This window comes from Equus quagga, chromosome 12, assembly GCF_021613505.1.
Source record: "Equus quagga isolate Etosha38 chromosome 12, UCLA_HA_Equagga_1.0, whole genome shotgun sequence".
In the NCBI taxonomy this organism is placed as follows: Eukaryota; Metazoa; Chordata; class Mammalia; order Perissodactyla; family Equidae; genus Equus; species Equus quagga.
Genome location: NC_060278.1, coordinates 47,623,508 through 47,649,952, shown reverse-complemented (window position 1 = coordinate 47,649,952; position 26,445 = coordinate 47,623,508). Strand labels below are relative to the sequence as shown.

The 26,445-nt window shown below is 38.7% G+C and overlaps 1 protein-coding gene across 18 annotated transcripts in view; it reads right to left on the bottom strand.

Moving 5' to 3' along the window:
- ESRRG (estrogen related receptor gamma) overlaps nucleotides 1-26,445 on the bottom strand; it is a 599,908-nt gene that overhangs the window by 180,963 nt on the left and 392,500 nt on the right. The gene's annotated exons all lie outside the window — the stretch shown is intronic.

Sequence of the window (26,445 nt, the reverse complement as noted above, 5' to 3'; positions counted from 1 at the left end):
TGCTTTCTCAAGTAAAGCAGTTTCAGGACGTGAAGAAAGCAAAGAGGAAGGAGAAATCCACAAAAATATCTTGTGCCTTTCGCCCACCCACTTGTGATGTCCTTTCCCAAAGAACTAGCGAAAGGAAAAATATCCCCCTCACCAGCCTGAGCTACGGCGTCCTCTCTCTTCTGCATCTGCTGCCTTGTACCCGTCACTGTTAATGAGCGTTGTAATTAATAGATCGCTCTCCTTGTCTCCTGGCTTGCTCTCCGGGCTAAGCACTTTTCCTCAAGTCAACGTTTGAAAGAAAGCGGGTCGGCACTGACTTACAGCAGCCTTGCGAATTCCTTTTAATTTAGAGCACTTACCCCACCACTTCACTTATTACCTTATAATTACTGGACTGCTCGCACATACATTATGATCTTAGACGAGAGTTAGAAGTTATTAGGGTACTAAAACATGGTTGCTCCCCTTTCCTCTCTCGGGCACTGAATTTCTCGCAGCTATGACAATTAACTCTTTCGCCATCTGCCCGCAAGGCACCATTTCTTTTTTCTTTTTTTTTTTCCCTTTTCCATAAGACAGTCTTTGTGAGCAGCTTGATCACAAAACACACCATGCTCTCTCCAGGCCCCCTTTTTCTCTTTCTTTTTTGGTGTCGTCTATAGTTAATTTCATGCCAATTTTCCTCCCCTTGTGTTTTTTCTCACGGACTTCTAAAATTTGCACAACTTTTGATTAAGGAACAAGGTCAGAAATTACCCTCCCACTTAGGGAATATTTATTTGCTAAGTCATCAGATGTTTATGTGTCAGGCGAATGTGGTTAACGTCCCTGAAAACTTGAGTCTGCAGGCAATTGTCTCAGTCATAACCCCAGTCCGTCGCTTTGAAATAACCTGGATGCAAGCAAGGAAGTTCAAGTTGTCAGAGAAGTCCAGACAGTGGCAATATCTTCTCCTACACAAGGTCTGGCCACTGAAGCTGTAAATGACAGTGAACAAGCTGGATTTGTCCTATAGGTCGTACTTGTTTCTTTCAGCCATGAACTGCTTTCTTAATTAATCGCTTTTGCCTGGTGGAAATAATAATACTCAGAATTGCCATCTATCCAGTGCTCGTTATGTGCCAGGCCCTAACCTGAGCACTTTACAAATATTACCTCATTTAATCCCCAAGACCACCTCGTGTGGGTGGTAGGACACTTTAGGAAAACAGACTCAGCCGTCACACAATTTCCTGCAAGTCATAGAGCCAGGAAGTGGCAGTGCTGGGGTGTGAACTCAGGTCTGACTCCAAAGTCCATGCAGAAATGTCTTGAAGCCAACAGAGAGTTTTTAAAGGTGTTCATTGTTTTTTTAAAAACAGCCAAACAAGCAGGGGTAGCTGTATTATATTCACAGCTCACCCGTGAGTGGAAATGGGCGGAAGGGGCCGCCACGTTGACTGGAGGTCTGCCCTGTGACCCTCTCCAGTTGGAGAGAAGCCTAAACAGAATCTCTGAAAGAACACACTTGTCTCCTAATTACTACTTAGCCCATTACACTGAACACTTCCTAGACATCATTACATTATACCCGAAAACTACAGCGGGTCTTAATTCTCTCCCTCTCTGTCTCTGAAATTCTACAGCTCTATTATTCAAACCTGAAATATTCACAACTATCTATAAATTCAATTGTCAGCTGGTGGGTTTTATTCTAGACTTCACTTCAATCTAAAATTAGAGGCACTAAAATTCACATTAACTCTAAGAGGAATGTAGTGAATAAGACTTTATTTCAAAAGAACACCTTTTTGTCAGAAAGAGCCATTTTCAGGATGATGGCTTTATCTGGAGCCAAAGAGAATAAGCCCAATTCCACATTGTGCTGTTAATGCAGAAATTTTAGGTCACATTGGATTAATAAAAATCTAAGTTTCCTTAGGAATTATGAATAGAAATAACATGTGTTGGAAAATGTGGGAAATATTTATTTTAAAGCCTTAGGACTATTGTTTTTATTTTATTATTTTAAGAGAAAAGATGAGAAGCACAAGAGAGCAAGACATTTGACTTTCCAAGAACGTTCTCTGAGTGAAAACCCTGAGAATAAACTGGAGGGAGAGATACCTACGTCAAGAAGAACATTTAGTTTCCATATAAGAAACTAAATTTGAGGAATTTAACAGCTTTCCCAAGGCCAGGGAAATTTCAGTGTCTTAAAAAGCATTTTCAACCCAGTTTGAGATACAGTCTCAAATAATTCTGATTATCATGCTTCAACTTAGGACTAGTCTTGCCTAAGGGTCCGCAAGGATAAAATTTATCTTCAGTCTTAGACACAAGGGACCAGGCAAATAAAACTTCTTTGCTGGGCTATTTAAAAACATAATTTTTGAAAGGTAATTAACTGTGTGTATGTGTGTGCCTATATAGAGAGAAAGTGAGAGAAAGAAAGAATAAGCATCAATTAAAATTGCTGCTGTAGGGGAAAACAAGAAAATCTGTAAGTTAATATTCAATTTATAGTATGATGACCGAGCTTAATTGTTTTCAGAGATCCTACCTAGATCCAGGTAGGTATGCGATCTTGAAGGAATTGCCAGAATTTCAGCACGCATGTGTACATGTCCCGGATGGTCAACATTTCCCATAAAGAGACTTAAGCGTGACCAATACTGTAATTGCTAAACATTGGTTTAACTAGAATGTTCCATAGGCTTATATATTATTAACCCTTTCATCACACTGTAAGTTCTTAGCAAAGAGTCTATTTCATCCTTTGAATTTTATACCAAACTCAAATTTATCTGCTACTTTCTTTCCCAACTAAAATAAATGGTGCATAAATGTCTTATAAGGAACATACGTGCACAGGTCTCGTTGGCCTTCCTGATCTTTACACTAAGGTAAGACCTTTTACAACCTTTTTTATATCTCTATCAGTGACAGACACCTTAATAGGCTAAAGAAATGACAACCAACCTAAGAAGTCAGTATTTTTTCTTCTTTGTCATCCTTAAGAGTCCGAAAAAGTACCCATCATCATTATAAAGTCGAAACACTTTATGAATTTATATTCAAAATCTGTATATAAGGACACTGAAGCCAGCAAACCTGCAAGTTCACAAATATGAGGGAAGGAGAGACATGAGACAGAATCCTTAGCTCTCTCATGGAATCACAGAATTTCAGGGTTGGAAAGGAAGGTTGTCAAGTCCTACCGTCTGAACACTACCTATTCAAGATAGGAAGGAATCGATGAGGATTGGTTGGTTTTCTACTTTCTGAAACCATCAGATTAAATAGTTAAGTATCTTTGCTTAAAAAAATAAAAAGCTTTTATTAGCCTATAGGTTTTTTGTTTTGTTTTCATGCTTTTTGAAGAAAACCTCCAAAACTAATGCAGCAACTCCCAGAGGCCCAGGCGTCAGAGCCCCTGACCCCAGCAGCTCCCTTGCAGCCTGAGTTACAACTTCAAGCACGCTACTTTACAATGAGCTTTTCTTTTTTTCCCCTGCTTCAACTAATTGCACTCTCGTAAAGTGGCAAAATGTGAATCACTTAGGAAGAAAATGGGCACCAGCTGCTATTGTCAGAGAATAGTGATGCTGAAGTAAGGGAGAGCAACCGAATGAAGTGTCATGTCAGAAATCAACGGTGCAACGTGTGATTTGAGAAAACATGACTACTTTAGACAGACAGGGTGTCATTATGGCATCACAGTAATACGCTGCTTTGACAACTGCTGGGTCTAACATATCATCATTGCATTAAGGTACACTGGCTTAGTTGGGGAAGGAAGAGAAAGGATTTTTTCTTTTAATAAGAAATATCTTAAGGTCTGCCTGGTTAACCGGATGGAAGGAGATCATTAATTGTAAAGAAAGAATTGTAAATCCTGACCCACACGCTTGGAAAGATTAAAACACACGTGCACACTATGCACACACACTTATGTATAATTTTGGGCATTCTGTCATAAATGTTGGGGACCACCTAATGGAACAGATTTCAGCATTACAGGATCACAATGATTTCGTAATGCTCTTTCTTGATGTTTTGAACAAATAACTTGTGCATTTAGTCTAAAAGACTCTTTCCAACTTACTCCATCAAGCACAAGAGTAAGCAAACAGCTGCCTGCAAAGCGGCGCTGGGGTTGCCGACAAGCGATATGGCTAAGTACTGTGGGGGCCAGCTCCCTAAAATAACAAATCAGAGCCTCTGTTTAAGCTGAAAGGTTTCCTAATTCTGTAAAAGGCTGTGCACTACACCAATGAAGAAAATTTAGGATATAAACAAGAGACTCGACTAATTTCCGGCCAGTCATGGAAAGGTAAGTGCCCCATGAATAGAACTTTATACCTACTGACTAAGCCACGACTGGGAGGATCTCCCTGAAACCCTGTCTGCTTTTAGGATTCTAGAATCCTAAAAGAAAGTTCTAGAATTTCTTATTCAATTTTGTTCTGACATTAGGTTGGTCGACTATCCTGGTTTAAGTGCCGAAATCCCATGTTCTGGGAAGCCCTCAGTACCAGGCAAACCAGGAGGGACGGCCATCCATTCCAACACTAAGGGGGGCTATATGGACAACATTCTTCAACAATGAAGGCCCAGAAAGACGGCAAGAAAAATGCACTAACAAGAGCATGCAACCCACCAAGACTCGGGGTGTTGTAAGCATGTATATGTTAGAAAGTGCCTGTAAACACACCAGCATCCCATTTTCCTATGCCATGAAAATGCTGGAGGCCACTGCTGATCGCCTTGTTACGTTATCCGGCCTATTTTAGATGTAGGAAATTGCAGTTGCTTCCATTTGTATTGCCAGGTGATTTCTGATGCTTCCTGGCTGATAAACTTTATTAATGGGAAAAGAAATGGTCCTGTGATATCACAATGTGTTGCACATTATGATTGTTGACAGTTTCTGTATTTAAGGATTCGATCTGATGCAGAGGCCCTTAGCAGTGTAATTTATCCTTAGCTTGTTTCCTTGGACCTATTCCAATCTGGGGGTGAACATCCCTTGTTTATAGCTCTAAATACAGTAAGTGAGCTACTGGCAAATCAATAAAACTGTTAAATGCATAATAATGCTGCGTAATTGCATACATGATGCTTTGCATAATTAACTGTCTGAGCTTTTCTTGAATATAATGGGCACTCATGTAATATAGAGTAGCTATCAGTCTATAAAATATACACGGTTTATATGAACCATGATTCTGCTTAAAACTCTGGCTAGTCATCTCCCTCAGCTTTGAGCTCTCCTCCCTCCATTGCCAAGTCCCAATCAATTCTTATGACATTACTTTATAACTAACATGATATTTAACTGATGATGGCTATTAGCTATTCTACAGATCGCATTCAAGGACTGTAACAGGAGGGGGAAAAATACCATTTAGTTTAAACAAACTTCTGCCATGTAATCAATATTATTGAGGCAAATTAAGTGCTTTAACAAGTGTGTATATTTGCCCTAATGCAGCTTAATTAACTATATTCTCACAACTGCCCAACTCTGTGACACCTATGGATGCTGAAGGAGAATCTCAGGAAATGCCCAGTCAGAAACTCAGATGCACAACTAATGCAAAACAAGCCTTTTATCTCCGACCCAAAAGAATATTTCTTTCCTTATACAAATTACTCTCCTGGGACCAAAAGCCCAAGGATCATTAGATGGGCATCAGAATAGTGTACCCTATGTCAACCCACTTGGGTAGTAAATGCCCAAGAGTTGACCAGGTCACTATTCCCAGGTTAGACTGAAACATTCCTGGGCCAGAGGTGGGGACCACGGCTAGGAAGAAGGTTAGGATGGGGTAAAAAACCCGCATAAGATAAATCATTAAAATGAAGCTTACGATATATGCTGAATGTAACATTCATTCCATCTTGGAGATTTACTACGCCATGAGACCTCCTCTGCAGTAGCTTTCTAGAGAAAGAAACAGTCTCCTACTTCTACAAATCTCTGGTCTTTCAAACAGAAATATGGATCAATAAAGTTTGCTTGTGTTCAGACAATTCTGTTTTCAAGCAGTCAGGGAGCACACCGAAGAGAAAAAGTCGACACAACAGGAGGGGACTGACAGCTAAATGAAGACGTTCTCAGAGCCTCTCGTAGAGGAGAAATAAGCAGACACTCAACTCATAGAAAGTCTATGCACTGATCTTTACAAATTACAATCGAACATAGATGCTTTACGCACACACCCCCCAGTGATGGAGTTCACAAATCAAATCCGGGTCAATGAAAGCTCAGGCTGCCTGACTTTCCCTTTCCTGTTGTCTTTGCTACACTGAAAGAGGAAATAAGAATGCTATCAGGAGTTGAGGTAAGGATACTGAGATCATAATATCGATGTCACCCGTTACTCATTAAGAAAATGTTTTGCAAAAGCAATTACAAGGACCAATAAACCAGCTGCCTCCATAGAGAGAGGCCAGTTCACTTGGAGTGGAACTCTAAAACGTACCCTGAAACTGGGTGAATGACAGTGGTGAGAAAAATCTATGTGCTGAGAAGGAATCATTATTGAAATAAAGGTTGCTTCAAGCACGTGGGAACATTTCTATAGTAGAGAGAGATTCACAGTACAACCAACACAGTCAACCACATCTTTCCCGGTTGGACAGCGGTTACACTATATTTATACTTTTAACTTAACAGCTTAGTCTGCAGTAGTTAACATCTGGATGCGAACGCAGCTGGTCCGGGGTGATCTATGATAGCAGAGGTTACAATGATATTCTGTTGGTATCAGGTGTTGTTCAGCTGAAGTAGGAGAGTCGGGGGAGAAAGGGAGGGGGTTGGAATCAGCTAATTATTCATCTTAAGACTTCTTCCTCTATCCTCTTTCTTGAAACATTTCAACGAGCTAGCTGCTTGAGGGGAAGCTAAAACAGAGAAGCCGCTATTTGCAGGCAAGGGAAAATAACACACATGCACACCTATGTTTCATGCAAGCCGTGGAAATGATGAAGGATTTGTCCTGCGGCAGAATGGGTTTTGTAAAAGGGATTATTCAGCACTGAGACAGCATCCAGCGAAGCTGATGGAAGCCATCGACAAGCGGGGAGTTCAGATGGGAGGGACTTGTCTGTTGTTGTCATTCAAAGATCCAAAAATAAACAGGAGAGAAAAATCTGCAAATCTTATTCGCAATTCTGAAAAAGCTGATTTTAAAAAAAGTACTGATCCAGACTTCCCACAGCTTGCTTGTTTTCATTCCTTTCTCAGGAAACCCTGTCTTCTCACAGTAGAAGACATGGGTTCCAGCTCTGGATCTGCTATGCTGTGACCTGAGACAAGTCATTGCACCACTCTGACCCTCAGTCTCCTCATCTATAAAATGAACGGGTTCGCCTCCATGCTTTCAAAAGTAACTCCTGTCCGTTTTTAAAAACTGTATTTTACTCAGATAAAAACCACACTGGCCTGTGATTCAGATCACACTTGAGGGCAAGGGCCATGGCAGTAAAGACCACTCCCTAAACTGCCATTTCCTGAGCTGCCACTGTCCTTAGCCACCACTCAGGCCCATGGCAGTGCGTGTGCCTCTGTGTGTGTGCACGCATGTGCACGTGTGTGTGTGTGCTGCAGGAGAAGGAATAATTGCACAAACAACTCACTACAGAACAGCGAGACTGTAGCAACAAAATTCAACTGAGGAATCAAGCCCAGTGGGATACAAAGGAACAGACCGTTCCGTGATAATCTGGGGGGAGCTGAGGGGCAGGCCTCTTGGTTTTTCCTAGAAATGGTTCTCTTTCTGCTCATTACGTTTTTTGGTGGGAGGCGTTGGCGGAAAGGGCAATTTCCTGCAATCAGTGTTTAAGTGAATGTTTGTCCCAGCGTGTGACACCACGCTGTCAGCGAGCAGCGGGGGCCCCGGAGTTGTTACTACATTTGATTTGACTGCCAGTAGGAAGCTTCATTTCTACCAACTGTTAGTGGCTCGCTCAAAGAATCTTCTCTTCACTTCTGGAGTGATTTTTCCCCGCTCTTCTGTTTCTTCTTCCTTGCTATGTCGTAAGCCCACGTGCCACGTGGATTTGTAAGAGGCAACCCTGGTTCTTGTCTCCTGAGCTTGTCGGACCTGAGCGCCTGGATGCAAGGGGGTCCGCACAATTGGTTCAATACTTCTAGTCTCTCTTTTAGATGCTCTGTATTTTATTCTCATTTCCTAGCTCATCACAAGGTCAACACAAACACAAACTGGTTTGGCCACACTGCGGTCACATCTTTTGACTTCTTGGGGTTTATTTCAGCCGACGGAGAAGATTTTTCTGCAGCCCTGATTAGCCAAAAAAAGTGTTGTCACTCACCTTTGCGTGCAATTTTGTTGAAATAGTTGCTATTTTGAGTGTCTGCTTCTAACACCTTTAAACATTTTTCTGATTTGGTAATTTGACTACGTATCAGGAAGGCCTTCTTAAAAATAATGATTTTAGTAATTGGGATTCCCAAACAGCGTTCTCTGGCAACAACTTCTCACAATGTAAAACATCTTTAGTAACAACAAAGGCATATGCAGGAGTAAAAAGGGTGGGAAAAAAAAAGAAGAAGAAAAAAATCCCTCAGAGATATTACGAAAATTCAGGCTGAATGGCAAAGTAATTAACACTCAAGAGCTAAAACTGTAATTAAGAAAAATTTCATTAAGGTGAGGCGGGCGAGTCTGCTTTTCTAAAGATGACAAGGCGCTACGTAAAAATAAAATAGAAGCAGGTTTCGGTGAGCGGAGTAGGAAAGCTGTGTCTTTAACCAGATCAAATTCTCGAAATTGGCTGTCAAGACAGGATTGTCATGATTTATACCCGTCTATCAAATGCACGGACGGGAGAGACAGAGGAACAGAAGCAAGCTGCTGTCGCTTCCATTCGCAAAGAACCTTTAATTTCCACGGCACCATCTGTTAGCAAATCTAATTCACATTCCCCCTTAATCTGGTTTAGTTCCATAACACTAATTCTTCCTCAACCCCTATGAACACAAACCACTAAAAAAAAAAAGGCTCCGGTTCTTGGTGAGTGAGAAATTGAATATTATAGAGTTAAGGTGTTAAGGCCCTGATGGCTGGAGTGAAGTATGCGCTTCTCCATGAAAATGCATTCCTGGTAACGGGATTTGTTTTCAGCCAAAGCAGAGCTATGAAACGGTTCGTATTTGGGGTAAGAAAAAAAAAATGCGGATATCAAAGTAGGCCAGGGACATGCAAGCAGAAGTTGTCATAAAATACAATTGTTGTCAAATTTAGTCCGTTTCAGAACTGCCTATAAAATCACTTTGTCATGGTTTTCACATAGAGAAAGCCTGAAATGGTATTTTTGTTAAGAAAATCAAGAGACTGATGTATATATTCAGAAAGAGTAGAGTAGGGTAGGGGGAAAACCTAGAAGAACCGGAAATGGAAAAGAAATCCTATAGAATTTAAAGTAAAGAGATGCATATGGGTAAACACATCTTTTCCTCTCTCAATCTAAGACTCCATCAGCACACACTTTTGATTCAGCATCATTTCTACTCTTAGCCAGTATAATAATGGGCATTCACAATAATGAGGTGCTGGGGCTATAAAATTATAAAGTGTTTTCTGCATCGGAGAAAGATTAAACTATGCTCAGTAAAGATTTAGTATTAAATATATTTTATTGCTTTCTAACTGTGAAAATTTGTTATCTCTAACGGCAATAGTACATAAAGATCTGTAGGCATACATTACAAAATGAGAAAAGATATTGTTTGAATACTGGGGTGAGAAGTTTTGATTACACGTTTAGTCAACTAGCTCACTACCTAATTCTTCTATGAACGTTAGAAGAATTATCCTTTTGTTCTCCAAACCAGTAGTATAGAACACTAGCTGGGTTACATGATATCCATCCCTCAGTTTCAGTAAATAATTGGAGAGGCTATGATCAAAATATTTATTTTCATAATTGATATGATTATCACCCATAAATACAGTTGTGTAAGGAAGATTTTAACATGTAAAATCCATCACTGAACCGGCAGAGTCTTAATACTCAATTTTTTAAAAATCCAAAACATATAAAGACGTAAACTTTCAGGAAAGAATCTCTCATTTTCAGGAAAGAATCTTCTGACTAGGTGTTCAGATATTTTCAACTATCAGCAACAATAAAAGTCTAATTTTTAAGAGACCTGGGAGGGGCCAGCCCAGTGGCACAGTGGTTAAGTTCACATGTTCTGCTTCTTGGAGGCCCGGGGTTTGCCACGTCGGATCCCGGGTGCGGACGTGGCACCAATTGTCAAGCCATGCTATGGTAGGCGTCCCACGTATAAAGTAAAGGAAGATGGGCATGGATGTTAGCTCAGGGCCGGTCTTCCTCAGCAAAAAGAGGAGGATTGGCAGAAGATGTTAACTCAGGACTAATCTTCCTCAAAATAAAATAAAATAAAATAGATATGGGAGATTATGAAAGATGATGAACTGTTCATAACATTGTAACAAACAAAAAAACTTAGGACTACAATAAATAGGTATACACACATGAACATATTATATACACATCACCTATAAAAACATCAGTGAGTGTCATAAATGAACATGTGATTAAAGATGATAAAATATAAGACAACACTGTTAAAGGTTTCAAAATTCAGTAAGGAATATGCTAATTCTAATATCCCTAAGTTATATATGGCAATTTGTCTTGTACAGTTTTTAGAGTTTCCCTGACAGTTGTAAACTAAAGAGAATTTTTTTTCTTCACACTCATAAGAACGGCTAAAATTCACAAGACTGATAACACCAAATGCTGGTAAGGATGTGGAGCAACTGGAACTCACATACATTGCTGGATGAAATGGTATGATCCTTTTGGAAAAAAAAGTTTAGGAGTTTCTTACCCAGTTAAACAGACACTTAGCAGATCACAACAATTCACTACTAGATATTTACTAAGAATGAAAACATATGTCCACAAAAAACAACTGTACACAATGTGTATCAGAGCTTTATTCATAATAGCCCTAAGATGAAAACAAATCAAATGTCCATCACTGATGAACAAATAAATAAACTGTAATACATGTAAGCAATGGAATCCTAGTCAACACTGAAAAAGAAATGAACTGTGATAAATGCAATAACACGGCTGAATAGCAGAGGCCGCTGCTGTGCAAAAATAAGGTGGATACAAGCACAAGATACAAGGTGGACACAAGCTTAAGACTGTGATATGTGACAGTCTAGAACAAGCAAAACTAATCTGCAGGGATAGAAATCACCAGTGGTAGTCTGGAGCAAGGGGTGGGGATTGCCTAGAAGGGGCATCAGGAAGCTGGTGGATGTTTGTGTTACACGTTCATCAAAACTCGTCTAACTGTGCATGGAAAATAAGTGTTTTTTTGTACGTAAGTTTTATCTCATAAAATTGATTTAAAAAGAAACTTTTTTTTTGTTTAAGATTGGCAGCTGAGCTAAGAACTATTGCCAATCTTTTTTTTCCCCCTGCTTTTTCTCCCCAAATCCCCTCAGTACATAGTTGTATGTTTTAGGTGTGGGTCCCTCTAGTTGTGGCATGTGGGACACTAGCTCAGCATGGCCTGATGAGCGGTGCCATGTCCGTGCCCAGGATCTGAACCAGCGAAACCCTGGGCCACCGAAGCAGAACACTCGGACTTAACCCCTCGGCCCCGGGGCCGGCCCCTAAAAAGAAACTTTTGAACAATAAGTTAAACATCATAACTTTGTATTACTGAAGTTTTCATTCATTCCTCTGCCCTGAACCAGGTCTTAAAAAATCAGGTCTAGAATATTCTTTTTCAGCACATAGTTCTACTTCTCATTTACACACAAGGACACAGCAGATGAGGGAAGAGAGAGAGAGAGAGGCATTCATGTGCATATTTTGGAAGTAAATCAAGCTAACCTGACTTCATTCCCCACTGTCTTCCCCCAAAACATGGCCCACCAAACAGTGGTTTTAGCAAATATGCAATATGTGAGTGGTAATGTGTCATTGTAAGTCAGTAAAGGTGAACTTTAAAATTTTTTTGTTTTAAAACTTTTTTTGTTTGGTTTGGTTGTGTTTGCAACAAGGAGGTAGGTGTTATGGGAGATAATGAAAAATTTAGGATTTAAGAAGTGGAAATGAGAAAAAAAAGGAGAGTCATCTGATTTTTAAAAACATGGTTTAGATATACATACATAAAGTAAAAGTATTATGGGAAAAGGTGTAATATATAAAACCTGAGTAGGTAAAATTATACTTTTCAAAAGAAATATATAATTTCTAAGAAGCTGCTAGGAAAGAAAATTTGCATAGTAACTTAAATTTAAAAATGATTTCATCAACAAGAGCATGATGAAGTCTATACACAATACTGATAAGTAATAATATACATCTGAAATTTAACAATGTTATCAACAATTATGACTTCAATAAAATAATAATAAAAATTTAAAAAATGATTTCATTGTCAATTTACTAGATGCTTCTCAAGTAGAAATGTCTAGATGATTTTCCTTAGCAGGAAGGGAAAAAAAAAATCACAGAGCACATATCTTCCCTTCTTTAACTTTCATACACATGAGGGTGACAGCATTTAGTAGTAACTAAGGAGAAACAACATGATTATATTCACGTTTTCCTGAAAAGAGGATTCTGCAGAATAATAAAACTGTGTACATTCCTGAAGACAAATCTGGCCAAGTTTACGATCTCTCTCTTTCAACGACTCTACAGGTTGATAACCAAGCCCCCTAGCCAAGGAGGCTGGATGTCACCATCATCACTGACTGCGCCATCCTCTTCAACCCCAATCTCTTTTCTCCCGCCTTGTGACTTACAGAGATGCAATGCTTAACAATTTGTAACTCCCCGTGCCAACCAGCCTCCCCTTCTCCCTGGACTGCATCTCTTTTTTCCCTTTCCTTCATCATCTGGCTAGCTCGTATCCATCAGCAAAAACTCAACTGAGTGATCACATCTCCAGCAAATCTTTCCTGGCACTCCTTTCACTTGATGTTCCCAGAATTCCATGAGCATCCTTCTACAACTACAACTGCATGACAACACACTGTTTGTCATGTATAGACTTATGTTTCTATCCCTCCACTTAAGGAGGACTATGCATTAATTGTTTTCTATTCCTAAAATTTAGCCTTGTACCTGGGTTTTTGAATGAATGGACAAACCGCGAACGCACACACGCACAAAAAGTGGTGGACTTTAAACGCTAGAACACAAATTTCCTAAATGAAAGTGTTGTTCATACAATCTCAAGAATCTGCGAGACAAAGCATTAAGCACAGAAGAGCTATTTTCATACCTCTCTAGGTCACAGTAAATCTGCTAAGAGATCTGATTTAAATCATAACAAAACAAAACAAGAATACCTACAGGGGGACCAACAAATGATTCTAGGATTTTTAACTAGAAGAACTGGCTTTGAGTTCATCAGCAGCGTCATTCACTAACGTGGACTCTGACATGTAATCTACAAACCTCAGTTGCTCAATCTGTCAATGGGAAGTACTTCTCATGGCGAGTTGCGGGAAGACTGAATAAAAGCTATTTGCACTGACTTCAGAGGATGTCAGCAAACAAGAAGAACAAAACATTTCAGGATGAAGGAGGGTGACTCAGAAGTGGGAGAGGGCAAGACAGGCTCAGAGAATAAAGTTGGGGGTGGTTGTGAAGAACACTGCGGGAGATTTGGAATCTGCTGTGGGTCAGAAAGTAGGTTGGGGCCAGATTGTGGAACGTCCAGAACACCGGTTCTGGATGCGGATCAGATGTCATTTTGTAGGCGACAGGAAGCTACTGAAGATTTCCAAAGAGAAAAGAGACATGTCCCAATTTGTGTTTCCATTAACCACAGTTTTGGCTGTAGCACTGTCCTTTTTATTTACTTATTCACTCATTTATCCTAACTGTGTTTCAGGTAAATAACCTGATAAAATAAATAAAGCAGATCTCTGAACTCACGGTGTTTACAGCCCAGCTAGGACGCTACTATATCCATCCAGATAAATGAGGAGGAAGACTTGAACCAAGATGGTGGCAAAGAGAATGAAAAACAGGAGATAAATATTAAAAGCATCATCAAAAGAGGTTTTTGTACTCCTAATGATCCATTAATAATATATGAGTCAAGCTAAAATTTCTTTGGCAAAGTATAATTTTTTATAAAGTATAATATAAAAACAAATTATCACCTTGTGACGGAACCGTTCTTTATCTTGACTGTGGTGGTGGTCACAGGAATCTACATATATAATAATATTACATAGAACAAAACATACACACACGAGGGGCTGGTCCCGTGGCCTAGTGGTTAAGTTCGCACGCTACGCTGCAGGTGGCCCAGTGTTTCGTTGGTTCGAATCCTGGGTGTGGACATGGCACTGCTCATCAGACCACGCTGAGGCAGTGTCCCACATGCCACAACTAGAAGGACCCACAATGAAATATACGACTATGTACCAGGGGGCTTTGAGAAGAAAAAGGAGAAAAATAAAATCTTAAAAAAAAAAAAAATACACATACGAATGCATATAAAACTGGTGAGATCTGAATAAAGTGTGTGGATTGCATCAATAGCACTTTCCTGGTTGTGATACTATACTATAATTATGCAAAATGTTACCATAAAAAGAAACTGGGTGAAGGGTATGAGGATTTATATTATTTTTACAACTGCATGTGTGTCTACAATTATCTCAAAATACAAAGTTTTTCTAAAATTAACGTTTTCCTTGAAGACATGGGCTGTAGCCTATTTGACTTTGCAAGTTCAGCCCTTTGTACTAAGTTGGACTCATTTAGCTACTCAATAAACTTGTCACTTAAAAGATGTTTGTTGAATGACTAAATGAATGAACTACAAGGCATTATACCAATTGAAGGCATCATTATTCTTCACTAATGTTGTTATAAACCTGATCACACAGGTTTCTATGTCTGGTTTATATCTGTCTATCACATTCTTTTAAATAACAAAACTCTGACACTAGAAACCAGTTAGTCAAGGTCACGAAGATGATGGCATAGATGGTCCTCTATTCTGCCACTTCTAAGAGAGTAGGTGGAATTCTCAAAATGATGTTCTTAAGAAATATCGATATGATTTCATACGTCCCAAGAAGATCTCTGGAAGTTTTTCTCCTTTTTCTCTTTAATGGTGGGAAAAGAAGCTCCAGTCCCACACTGCTTCTTAAGACAACCTTGTGAGTCAAGTTTTATCTCCATTTTACAGATGAGGAAACGGGACTGTAACAGATCCAGAACTTGAACTTGACCTTTCTACGTCTAAATTCTGTCCTCTGAACTAGAAAATGCAGCGCCACGAAGATTCAATAACAATGCTTTACAATAGCTAACTAAATACGTCAACTGGAGTCATACTCGTAACTATAACACTTTAATCTTCTAAAGACTATACTTTTCAACGCTTTAATTTTCTTAAACAATGGGGTACTCAGTAAGTGCTATGATGTATATGTGATGACTATTCGAACCCATGATAACAAAAATGTGACAGAAATACACCAAAAAGAAAAAAAGGAGCTTAATCCTTAAATGACTGAGAAGAAAGAATAATAAGGTTGAAAAGTCAAAAGGACTAACTTAGAAAATGCTAGATTATTTATATCACAGAAAGAAGAAGTCTAAAGTATGATTATTACTTAATTGGTATGGGATTAGAGTCATCCAATAAGGAGAAATTGACTCATTTCACAGTATGGAAAAATAGAGCTAGATATTAGGCAGAACTTTCTGGCCAATTAGCTGCTGTCATTAATTAACTGAATCAATATGTATAAATTAGTAAAAATTAATGCACTGTGCCTCAGTTATCTGCTCATCAAAATGGGGTTACTAATTAACGTCTATACCAACTAATGCATAGGAATGTTGAGACTCAAAAGAGAAAACAGATGTGGAAACTTTGAAAAGTATAAAGCATTATGCAAATGTAAAGTGTTACTGTAAATTTGCAGCACAAAATCTCATTTTTTTTTTTCTGTGAGGAAGATTAGCCATGAGCTAACATCTGTGCCAATCTTCCTCTGCCTTGTATGTGGGACACCTCCACAGCACAGCTGATGAGTGGTGTAGGTCTGACCCCAGATCTGAATCTGTGAACCCCCAGCCACCAAGCAAAGCGCAAGGAACCTTAACCACTCCGCCATGAGGCCAGCCCCAAAACCTCATTTTTCAACTTTGGAATAATCAAATCTGAAAGTAAATCTACACCTAGATTCGAAATATAAATCCATACTTACTTGGAGTTCTCACAAAAAAAAATTACTCAAATTTTGACATTTGTTGTGATTTGTGTTTATTTAGAAACTTGGATAATCATTCTGACTTTTACTGATCCTTCACCAACATTAGCTCACAATATCACACAAAATGATCTCCTTAACTTCTCAGTACCTGAAAATAAGAAGTCATACTAGTTGTTTTTAACAGAGCTTTAAATGAATCAATTCACAGACCTTTAGTATCTACTATGTGCAAGCAATGACACTGGCTGTGAAAAATAATGAGATCTTTTCCCAGAGGAAAATGTGGTGAGTTTCAGAGAAGGTGAAAATATTATTCATATAACATTATATAATATTATATATACTATAATAATATAATGTCATATTATATTAAGAATTAAGTTGGGTGGAAATTAAGCAAGAAACTAATGAGGTTAGATTTTTCTACCATGTTCAATGTGGATAACAATTAATTTAACACAGGTCTGGGGAAAAAATGCAGTTAGAGACAACTTCTGAAATGGAAAGTGGTTAATTTTCAAACATCTTAGCAACTAACCGCAACGAGAACAAGACACGATACTGTGGATAAACCTATCTACGACCACTTCCTGGTAGAAAGTGGCTCCTATGACCAATGGCACGGTCTTCAGGAAAGAACCACAGAAAACTTCTCTGTGGAATTATGTCACCAATGCACAGTATTAGCTACAATGGTTCGCAGCTGCTGGGTCACACTCTCAAGAGAACTAAGTCCCTGCCTCCTCTGTCTGCCTCTAAGATGAGGCTCTTCTATGACAGTTAATCTGTCCATTTTCTAGAAGGCAAGACAGGGCAGCAATATTTCTCGTTCTTATTCAAAGCCCAGGAGGGAACATTGAGAGAAGACAGGCAAATGGAAAAATCAGTGGAGTCCATCTCATGAAACACTTGACCAATGTTACATAGCAGCTAGCTAGCTAGCTGGATAAGGTTTTGAGTCTCCTCCTGGAGCATATACACCCTCATGCAAACTCCATGCTCATATCTAATCCTGCTTGTTTATTGGAAAACCGCAAAACTCACAGTAAGTGATGATCCACATAAAGGCATGAGCTTTACAGACATGGAAAGTGAGGCCCATAGTGAGAAATAAACTTGGGCGGTGGGTGGAGGGTAGGAGACTAGAAAAAGAAATGGGAAATGGAGTAAAGAGTTTGGTTTCAACACTTTGGAAACCTCCATATGAGAGATGGAGTAATGAATGGCCTCTCTCCTGTGCCCAAGGAACCAAAGATTCTGTGACTCAGGGAATGGAGGCTTAGAAAGAAGGAATCTCTTGAGAAATGGCCACTTCCCCGACATGTCCCTATGTCTCCCCACTCTCCAAAATTCAGCTGACAGATTAGCAGGCTCAGATAATAATGCTGACTGATGTTGAGAACTTTATTCATCCATCCATCTTTCTATCCAAGGAAGCTCATGAAGCTGAGGGCTGCATGCTGAGGTCACAGCCAGCACATAAGTAAGGTCATTCGCTTATTTACCGGCATCGCTGTATCAAATATGCTGTCAAATTTAAGCCAGACAATCTACTAAACTATCTGTCGCAAGAAAACAAATAATGATAGTCAAACGACGGCGTGTGATTGGTTGACTATATACTGAGCACAGGGGGTTGTTACCCTAGTAGTTTTATTAAATATGAAGGCAAAAGATTTATGTTATGGGTGATAAGGGCAAGAATGCTGTAAAAGTGAGAAAATATGGCAACAGTATGCTGTACATCACCAACGGGATAATTATTTATCTAAAAAGTTGGCATTCTTAGACTTCCAACATGCAGTGTATGAAATTCATATATTCAAAGGAGACATCATAATAACCTGCCTGCTGGTGGTGATGGATATGTTTTTAATCCAAATGACCACAATCTTCAGTCTGCCTGTCATGGAGGGCCAGGAAAAAATGGAATTTTCCTTTCATAACTCTTGATGTTGAAAGAGGGAAAACCCGGAAGCATGATAAGTGGCTCATTCCAATGGACAAATGGACATGGAGCTGAGAGAATGAGTGTGAATAAAAGTCATTGTTCCTTAACTAATGCCATTTTCACTTGTTACACTAAAAAAAAATGGAGCAAGGAATGATTTCTGCCTCCTTCACGTCCAGAAAGCGCAAGTTCAAATTGCGACAAAAGCTGGAAAAATCTTCAACACCGAGTGAACTAATTTACAAATTATCTCTTGCTGGAAAAAAGTCGGGGAAGGGCTGGTCTAATATCTGTCCATTAACTAAAACTTATTGTACAAACACAGCAAGAAGAGTTGATGCTGTAATGCTATATTGACTAGAAAGTCTCGCCTATGGATTTCCTCCTTTGAGGTTTAAAGGAATTCCTATTTCTCATTTACAGTCTATCAGAAAAGGTATGTGACCTGTAGTTTTTAATTTATATAAATCCACTCAGTCAATCAGCCTGGGCTGAAATTTAATGGATGTATCAGTCATCGGTGGTCCGGGGAGAGAGAACGAGGCACCAACATCTAGCACCCCATTTCTGCTTCTTCCCTTATATTCCCTCCCTATTTTTTTTAACCTCACCAGCTCAGATGTCTCCCTTAACTGCAAGCTAGGAGTCTTTCAAAGCTATTGTTTTTAAGGCGAGAAATTCAAGTAAAAAGAAACTGACGGAAATACAGGAAGAGCCTTTGGCTATTTTGGTTTTTAAAAATTCTTCCTTTTCCCATCTATGTTATGGCAATTTTATTACATATTCAGCAAATTTACAGTAACAAGATGTTCCCCTGACAAATTAATCAGTTTCCAAGCATTTTATCATATAAATAAAATATCACCACAGGAGAGTAAAATCAGCTCGACCAGTTGATTTAACTCTTTCTTCAGAAAACTCGCTTGAAATAGAGTGAGGACCACCTCCCAGACACAAACACATACACACACAGACTCACACACTCACACACTCACATCCTTAAAAATTGGAGCCAGGCACTCATACTGCTGGTAACAAGGCTTGTAGAGACTTCTAACTTCAGAAGCCAGATTGCAGTGTTTACTTTATCATTCCAATCCCAACTGGATTGGAATAAAAGAGAGGAGAAACTGAAGACGAGAGAACCTCTTCAAATATCTTTAACCACACAGTCATCTGCTAGACTCTATCTTTTCTCCTTCATGGTTTTATTTCTACATTTCCTCTAATAATAATAATTAAATATTATATTTTTATAGTCCTATACTTACCCAGAAACCTTCTAGGCAGGGAAGAAATCTGCAAGCAGCTAGGTTTCTGTCTTTACTTGGCTTCCCCCTTTGCTAATTTCAGAAAGTGAATCCAGCAATTATAAGTAGTAGGAGACTGATAAGCAGGCACACACGCACGAGAAATAGGTTCAAATCAAGCTTCCCTGACTAATCCTTATTATGACTCATTGCGACTTCAGAATTTGTCGGTTGAGGTAAGAAGCTAATTTGGCTTTGAGTAGTGAAATCTCAGTTTTGTACTTTTCTTCTGGTGCTACTAACAACCCCTTTATTAAGCGCAAAGTAGGAAGGGGCATGAAATATTTATTGACTGCCCGCTCTCACTAAGCAATTTTTGCATACGATTTTATTAGATCATTAAACTTAACATACTTGAAGCAACAGCATAAATTTCTCCAGCTTCCAAACCCACATTCTGTACCACAGCATCTTATGTCCCAAAATAAAATGCATTATTTTTAAAACCTGCACCCAATACGACCCTCCAACTATGACCATGAGAGTCACAGGAGGAGGTTCTGCCAGAAATTGATGGGAAATGGTAGCAGAAAGGTCCTGGTAGATTTCTCTTAACTGCTTCATCCCTCTCTGTGCACAGATGCTGCTCCTTCTGTTTGCACTCAACAGCAGAACTATCTCTTCTCTTGCTGTGGGTTCCCTCCCATCACATACAACCAACTTTTTTTTTTTTTGAGGAAGATTACCTCTGAGCTAACATCTGCTGCCAATCCTTTTTTTTTTTTTTTTTTTTTGCTGAGGAAGACTGGCCCTGAGCTAACATTTGTGCTCATCTTCCTCTACTTTATATGTGGGACACCTACCACAGCATGGCTTGCCAAGTGGTGCCATGTCTGCACCCAGGATCTGAATTGGTGAACCCCAGGCCACTGAATCGGAATGTGCAAACTTAACCACTGTGCCACTGGGCTGACCCCACAACCAACTTTTAATGTATATATTTTAAGAAAATAGGGGCCAGCCCAGTGGCATAGTGGTTAAGTTCGAACACTGTGCTTCAGTGGCCCAGGGGTTCGCAGGTTCGGATCCCAGGTGCAGATCTAGCTCTGCTCCTCAAGCCATGCTGTGGTGGCATCCCACATAAAATAGAGGGAAATTGGCACAGATGTTAGGTCAGAGACAATCTTCCTCAACAACAAGATGAAGACTGGCAACAGATGTTAGCTCAGGGCCAATCTTCCTCACAAAAGGAAAGAAAGAAAGAAAGAAAGAAATCTGGCATCATGCCTGGGCCAGTTGTGACACCTCAAAACAAAAGATGACCAGGCCATGCTGACTGTCTTCAGTGTTAAGTAAATACCATTCTATTTATTAGCCTTGCTTTAGGGAAACCCCAAATGGTCACCTGACCTCCCCACTTATGAGCCCTTAAATACTCATGATTTATAATATATTTCATCCTTCTTCTTCCTTAAGAATGGGGTAATGAAGCTCTTTATAGGAGGCTATTAAGAAGTAACATGGATGCTACTATTTGCTACTTATTTGATATAATTAATAACACCATAACCACTATTAGAGAGCAGTATTTAAAGCAGTTAGCCTTCCATAAATATAGCTGATTTGACTAAACCGTCAATGGCAAATTTCGAGAAGAACCACTAAGAGGAGATTTACGTGTGAAGTAGACACTGTGTTACACAAAGGCTTTTAGTAACATTTACTTTATTTATTTTTTGGTTGTAATTAAATCATTAGATTTACCAATTGACTACACAATTATAAAGTCAGCATTCTTAAAAAGCAAATAGTAACACTAATTAATTTCCTTCTGGGTATTTCCATGACAAATTATGAAATTTCTCCTTTAAAATTCCTGACAAATATTTGGGCACATGGCTTTCTTTAAAGAAAGTGAACGTTTATGTCTTTAAATAATCCCATCAACGAAAACACCTGTCAAATGAAAATAAAATTAACAACCAGATTATGAATTTTCTGGTCTTACAAGAGAGAATGAAAGAAGAAATCACAAAATGCTAAAAAGAGTTTACAGCAGGTACAACGTGCCGATACATGCTCATCTCCTTAGTTTCCATTGTCAGTTTATGGAAATAAACACACTCTAAACGCCTCCCGTCAAAATAAATATATTTTTTTTCATGATCTTAGGATAAAGTAAGTAATTATATATCCCAGGCAAAGCTGACACAAACACAGGATCTGATGAAATCATATGCATGTGAATTACTCAAAGATATTACAAAGCTGGCCCTGTCCAGATTAGAGAGAGACGTTGCAACACCCTAACACTGGAACACAAAAGGCGATAAACCAATGCTCAGGGGGACTCTTGCCTTAAACAGAAACAAAATTTTAAAAGCGGCCACAGCAAGTCATGGTGAATAAATGCAATTATTTAAGGCAATACGTAAAAAGCTTAAGTGTTCTCATATAGATGTATTTAAAACTTTTTCTGAAACATTTGATTACTTTGTACATTTATGGGGCCTCAAAACATCTATAAGTGTTCCTTGAAGTTGCCAATTAGAGTCAAGTGTTGTTCTTAGTTAACCACCACGACTACCACGTACATGTTACTTCTAATTAATTTATGTCTCTGTCAACTTCGTCCTTCTTGGCCTGTCATGAGCAAACAGTATCCAAGGGACTGTAGGAGGAATAGATTGTTTTCCAGGAAAAGATAATTTCAGAAAAGTAAGTAAAGGTCTTTGTTAATAATTTTGGGAAAATATAACCTTTTTTCTTTGTTTCGGCTTTATTTTCATAATGGCATGTTTTCAAAGCTGGGGGTGGGGGGTGGGGTAGTATTGTTTAATGTGGGGAGAGAGGGAGCCGAGATGTCAAAGGAGGAAATGTGGGAGCCAAAGAAGAAAGACGGGGTGAAGGGGAGAATGAGGTGTTGCCTAATGCTCCTGAATTTTATTTAACGCCCTGAAATTCTACGGAGTTCCCTGGCTTGAGACAAATCTCTCATTTTATTTGGCACTGGAAAATGGTTTCAAATGCAGAGAAAAAGGAATCATCTCAAATACTTTTTGGAAAGGGCCCGGTTATAAATAAATTTCCTTAAAATAAAAAGGATTTTATTTGAACAAATACAAAGTGGGTTACTGGCTATATCTTGAATTAGCAATATGATTCATTTCCATGCATATTTTGTTCCAGATAGACGTTGCTTATTTAAGGGACGGCTAGAGCTTCACTGGCTCAAAAAAGCAGATCCATTAAATTTACTTTGCAACTGAATTGAGTCAAGTGGGATGGAGTAAAGGAATCCTAAAGAATCTAGTCTATTCTAGAACACAAAACAGCACACGCCTTTCTGTATATATAGAAGCAGGGGAAATATTCACAAACACATTCTCTTCTTCGTGGCTCTATCATAGGCTTGCCAGCTAAAACATAAACAGGCTAGATATATAATATTATCCATATATCTGTATTAATCTATAAAGTAAAAACAAGAAGCATACATAATCATCAATTAGTTTAAATGATGCCCTCCTCCCCACCCCCAAGTTATATTATCCTCTAAATGATTCTCAGGAAAGAAAATAAGAAGAGTTTGTTTCAAGCCTGGATACTACCAGTTCCAGTCATAGTTTTAAACTTTCATTTACAATTTAGAATCATTTTTATACAAACGAGATGGTTCCCAGACTTCAATGACAATGATTGCCTTGTAAACCTATCGTGTTAGATATAAAACGATACCAATCAGTCTTTTAAAAGCATTTTGTTTAAACTTTCCTTATTTCAATAAAGACACTATTCCAGTATAAATGACTTATTTGACTCCAGTTAACAATTTCTTTTAAGTATTTTGTTTTCATGTTAAGCAGGTAATTCCTAGGGTGTTTGTGCCTCTCCCTGGGGTCTATCTAGACCCAAAACACACAAAGTCATACACAGATTTCTATGATTGAAAGCTTTCATTTCATATTTAGTATGTATTAATGTGCACGCTGAATTCAGAAACAGTGTCTTATACACAGTAGCTAACTAAAATATTTTTGACTGGCTACAAATAAAATTAACATAGAAACGTTTTCTAATTTTTTCTATCAAGTAGGGAAAAAAAGGACACAATATGTACAAATCACAATTCACTAAAAAGTCCAAAATGTCCTTCTTACATACACACACACGAGTCGTCTGTTCCAGAAAGGACACACAGTTGTTTTATTTCTGCTAAATCAATGCCTAAAAATATTACGTTTCATCAGTTTCACTTATGGTGAAATCCCTAAAGATTCTCCACCTGAAGGTGGCCATATTTTAAGTGCAAAACAGGCTGAGCGCTATCTAAATCTAGATAAAACTCATTGGTTTGTAATCTGCACAATGATCTATACATCTAAATCTATATGCAAATGGAATGCTTTCATGCGTTCGAGCATTCCAAAGCTCCAGGGCTAAGGGAGCATCAGGTTCTCTCCGATTCTTCTCCTTTGCCTCTATTTATTTATACTAGCTACCTAAATAATTCACTCTGCCTGCTTTTCAGCCCGCAGGTTCCTCAGAAGAGGCCTACAATGAGCTATTGCAGTCACCAGATGGACTTCTGGATGCAGCAGGTGGGGCAGACGGCAAGGCGCCCTGTCTGATGCTGCTTGCTCCGGCATGGGCTGCCTTTTCCTTCCAGGTACATTATCATCATCCGAACACTGAGCGGTGTGTAGTTTGGGGGCGGGGTGGAAGTGGGACACTGGCAAATCCTTTACATGCAATACCAGAGGAATCATAAATTACCAGCTGCCCTCTTCCTCCCGCCCCCCACCCCCAGCCACCCCTGAGATGCTTTACGCTGTTGCTTTGTGAGTGGGTTTTTTAAGACTATGGTGAAGGTTTCGCAATGCATTTTGGCACTATGAATAAAGAAAGACGCATCCCTTTTAGAATTCCACCTCAGCTTAATAAAAAGCGAAGAAAGGAGGATTCAAGGGAAGTGATCCCGGAAAAGTCAGGCAGATGAGGAAAAATATAGATTTTCACAAATATTTTGCAAAAACACAGGTGAGATGACTCAGCTCATGGCTGCAATGCTCTTACGTAAAGGTAAGCTGCCCTTTGCATATATCGAGTGGAGGAGATAAAAACTGTATTTTTAAAGATTTTTGGGGTTGCAGGAAATATTAACTGTGCCTAAGTTGAGATAGTTCTCTGTCTCATATTTCTAGCGTCATTTCCAAAAATTGTGGCATTTCCCTTCCAAAATTTGTAATTCTATAGTACTATAACACAAAACAAATTGCACTTCGTATCTCTTGAAATTGAAAATTTGCAACATCATAATGCCAAACTGTCATGAGACAATCACTCAGTAACATGTAGTGTAAATTTTAATTGAGCATAAACATTTGACAAAAATTCTCCTGAGATATTTCTGGCGTATTCCGATTGGCAAAGGCACCACGATACCATGATTGTAATCCTGATTAAACTTAACTGATGCCAATATAAATCTTATTGCCTAACTTCACTAATCACCTCATTCTAAACACCTAAAAATGCAAAAGACAATAATTTCAACGACCTGCAGCAAAGCAATCTGTATCTTCAAAACAATAAATAAACACTTTCATAAAATGCATCACTGAAGAGATGCTGCAAAGAGACCAAAACTGCTTTGAATTCCATCTTGGAGTCCTGGGGCAAATTGAAATCCCCAGCTTTTGGGTACTCTGTTGAGCAGTCTTGCAGGAATGCTGGACAAAGACGGTAGTTGTAGATTATCTCAAGATTAAGGGCAAGGTTTCCTTATAAAAACTGCCTTTCAATAGACATTTACTTTGATTAGAATGAATTTACTAATTCAGACCTTTGCCTCAAAGTGAAACCTCATAAGCCTAGAGCTCAAATAAATTCCCTTTGCTTTCCCTACAATCTGGGATATATTTCCTTTTTTTTGGAAATACTTCTTCTTGCATGATCTTTTCAAAGCAGTCTTCCCCCTTTCATTTTCAGTCTAAAAATAAACATATACCTACACGTACAAGTAATTTAGAGAATTTTAAGATATAAAGGCAACTTTGAGGATCAAATCTTCAACGGTTTCACAAGCAAGTGCTATCTGACAGATTTTTAGCTGCGGGAGCACAGGCTGGACCAGACTTGACTACACCAAGACCTCCAACCACACTCTTGCAATAATCAGGGTCCAGATGTACGGTTCCTAATTGTGTTCAGGATGCTCACGTCACATGAGCTCTAAAAAGCCCAAACCAGAAAATCAGGCTGGAAGCTTCAATTTGCTTAAGTTCCATGTGGAACTCCTGCTACCTAAATTCCTGAAGTCATTTTCTGAAAACGGGCCTAAGTTTACCTTGGAGACTTAGGTATTAAAAAGTCCCATTTTTAAGTCTTTATACACTCAAGATCATTTTACATTTTTATCATTTATTTCACGATCTTAGTGCCCAGGGCAGTGCCTGTACATAATCAAATATTTTTGAATGACTGATCAAGAAAATGCAGTTTAATGCACTAAATTGATGACTTTAATGATTTAAAAAATTGCAAAGGAATGCATGTAATCTTTTTTGACGCAATATGAGAAGTTACCATACGCAATCAATTTGACACCAGAGAGTTAGTTATAAAAAATACTCTTCAAAAATCAATTTTAAACTGATATCTTCTAAACCTGATTTCATTAACTATCATTAAGCTATTTACCCACAATCTAATTAACGCACATAACTGAGGGTACTTAATAATACCAATCAGAAGGAAATGGGCATTTCTTAGAGAGAAGCAGATTATAAGGCAAATAGAAATAAATTAACATTTAAAGATAAACAACAGTGGAATCAAAATAATATTTTTAGAATATTTTTAGAATTAATATTTGATAATTAATGATTTAGATATTCTTTGTATAGCCAGTGTGTGTTCAGACTGTCACAGTGAAACTGGTAGACAATATTACTTCTAAAATAAAAGTGGTAGAAAAGTCTTAACTAAA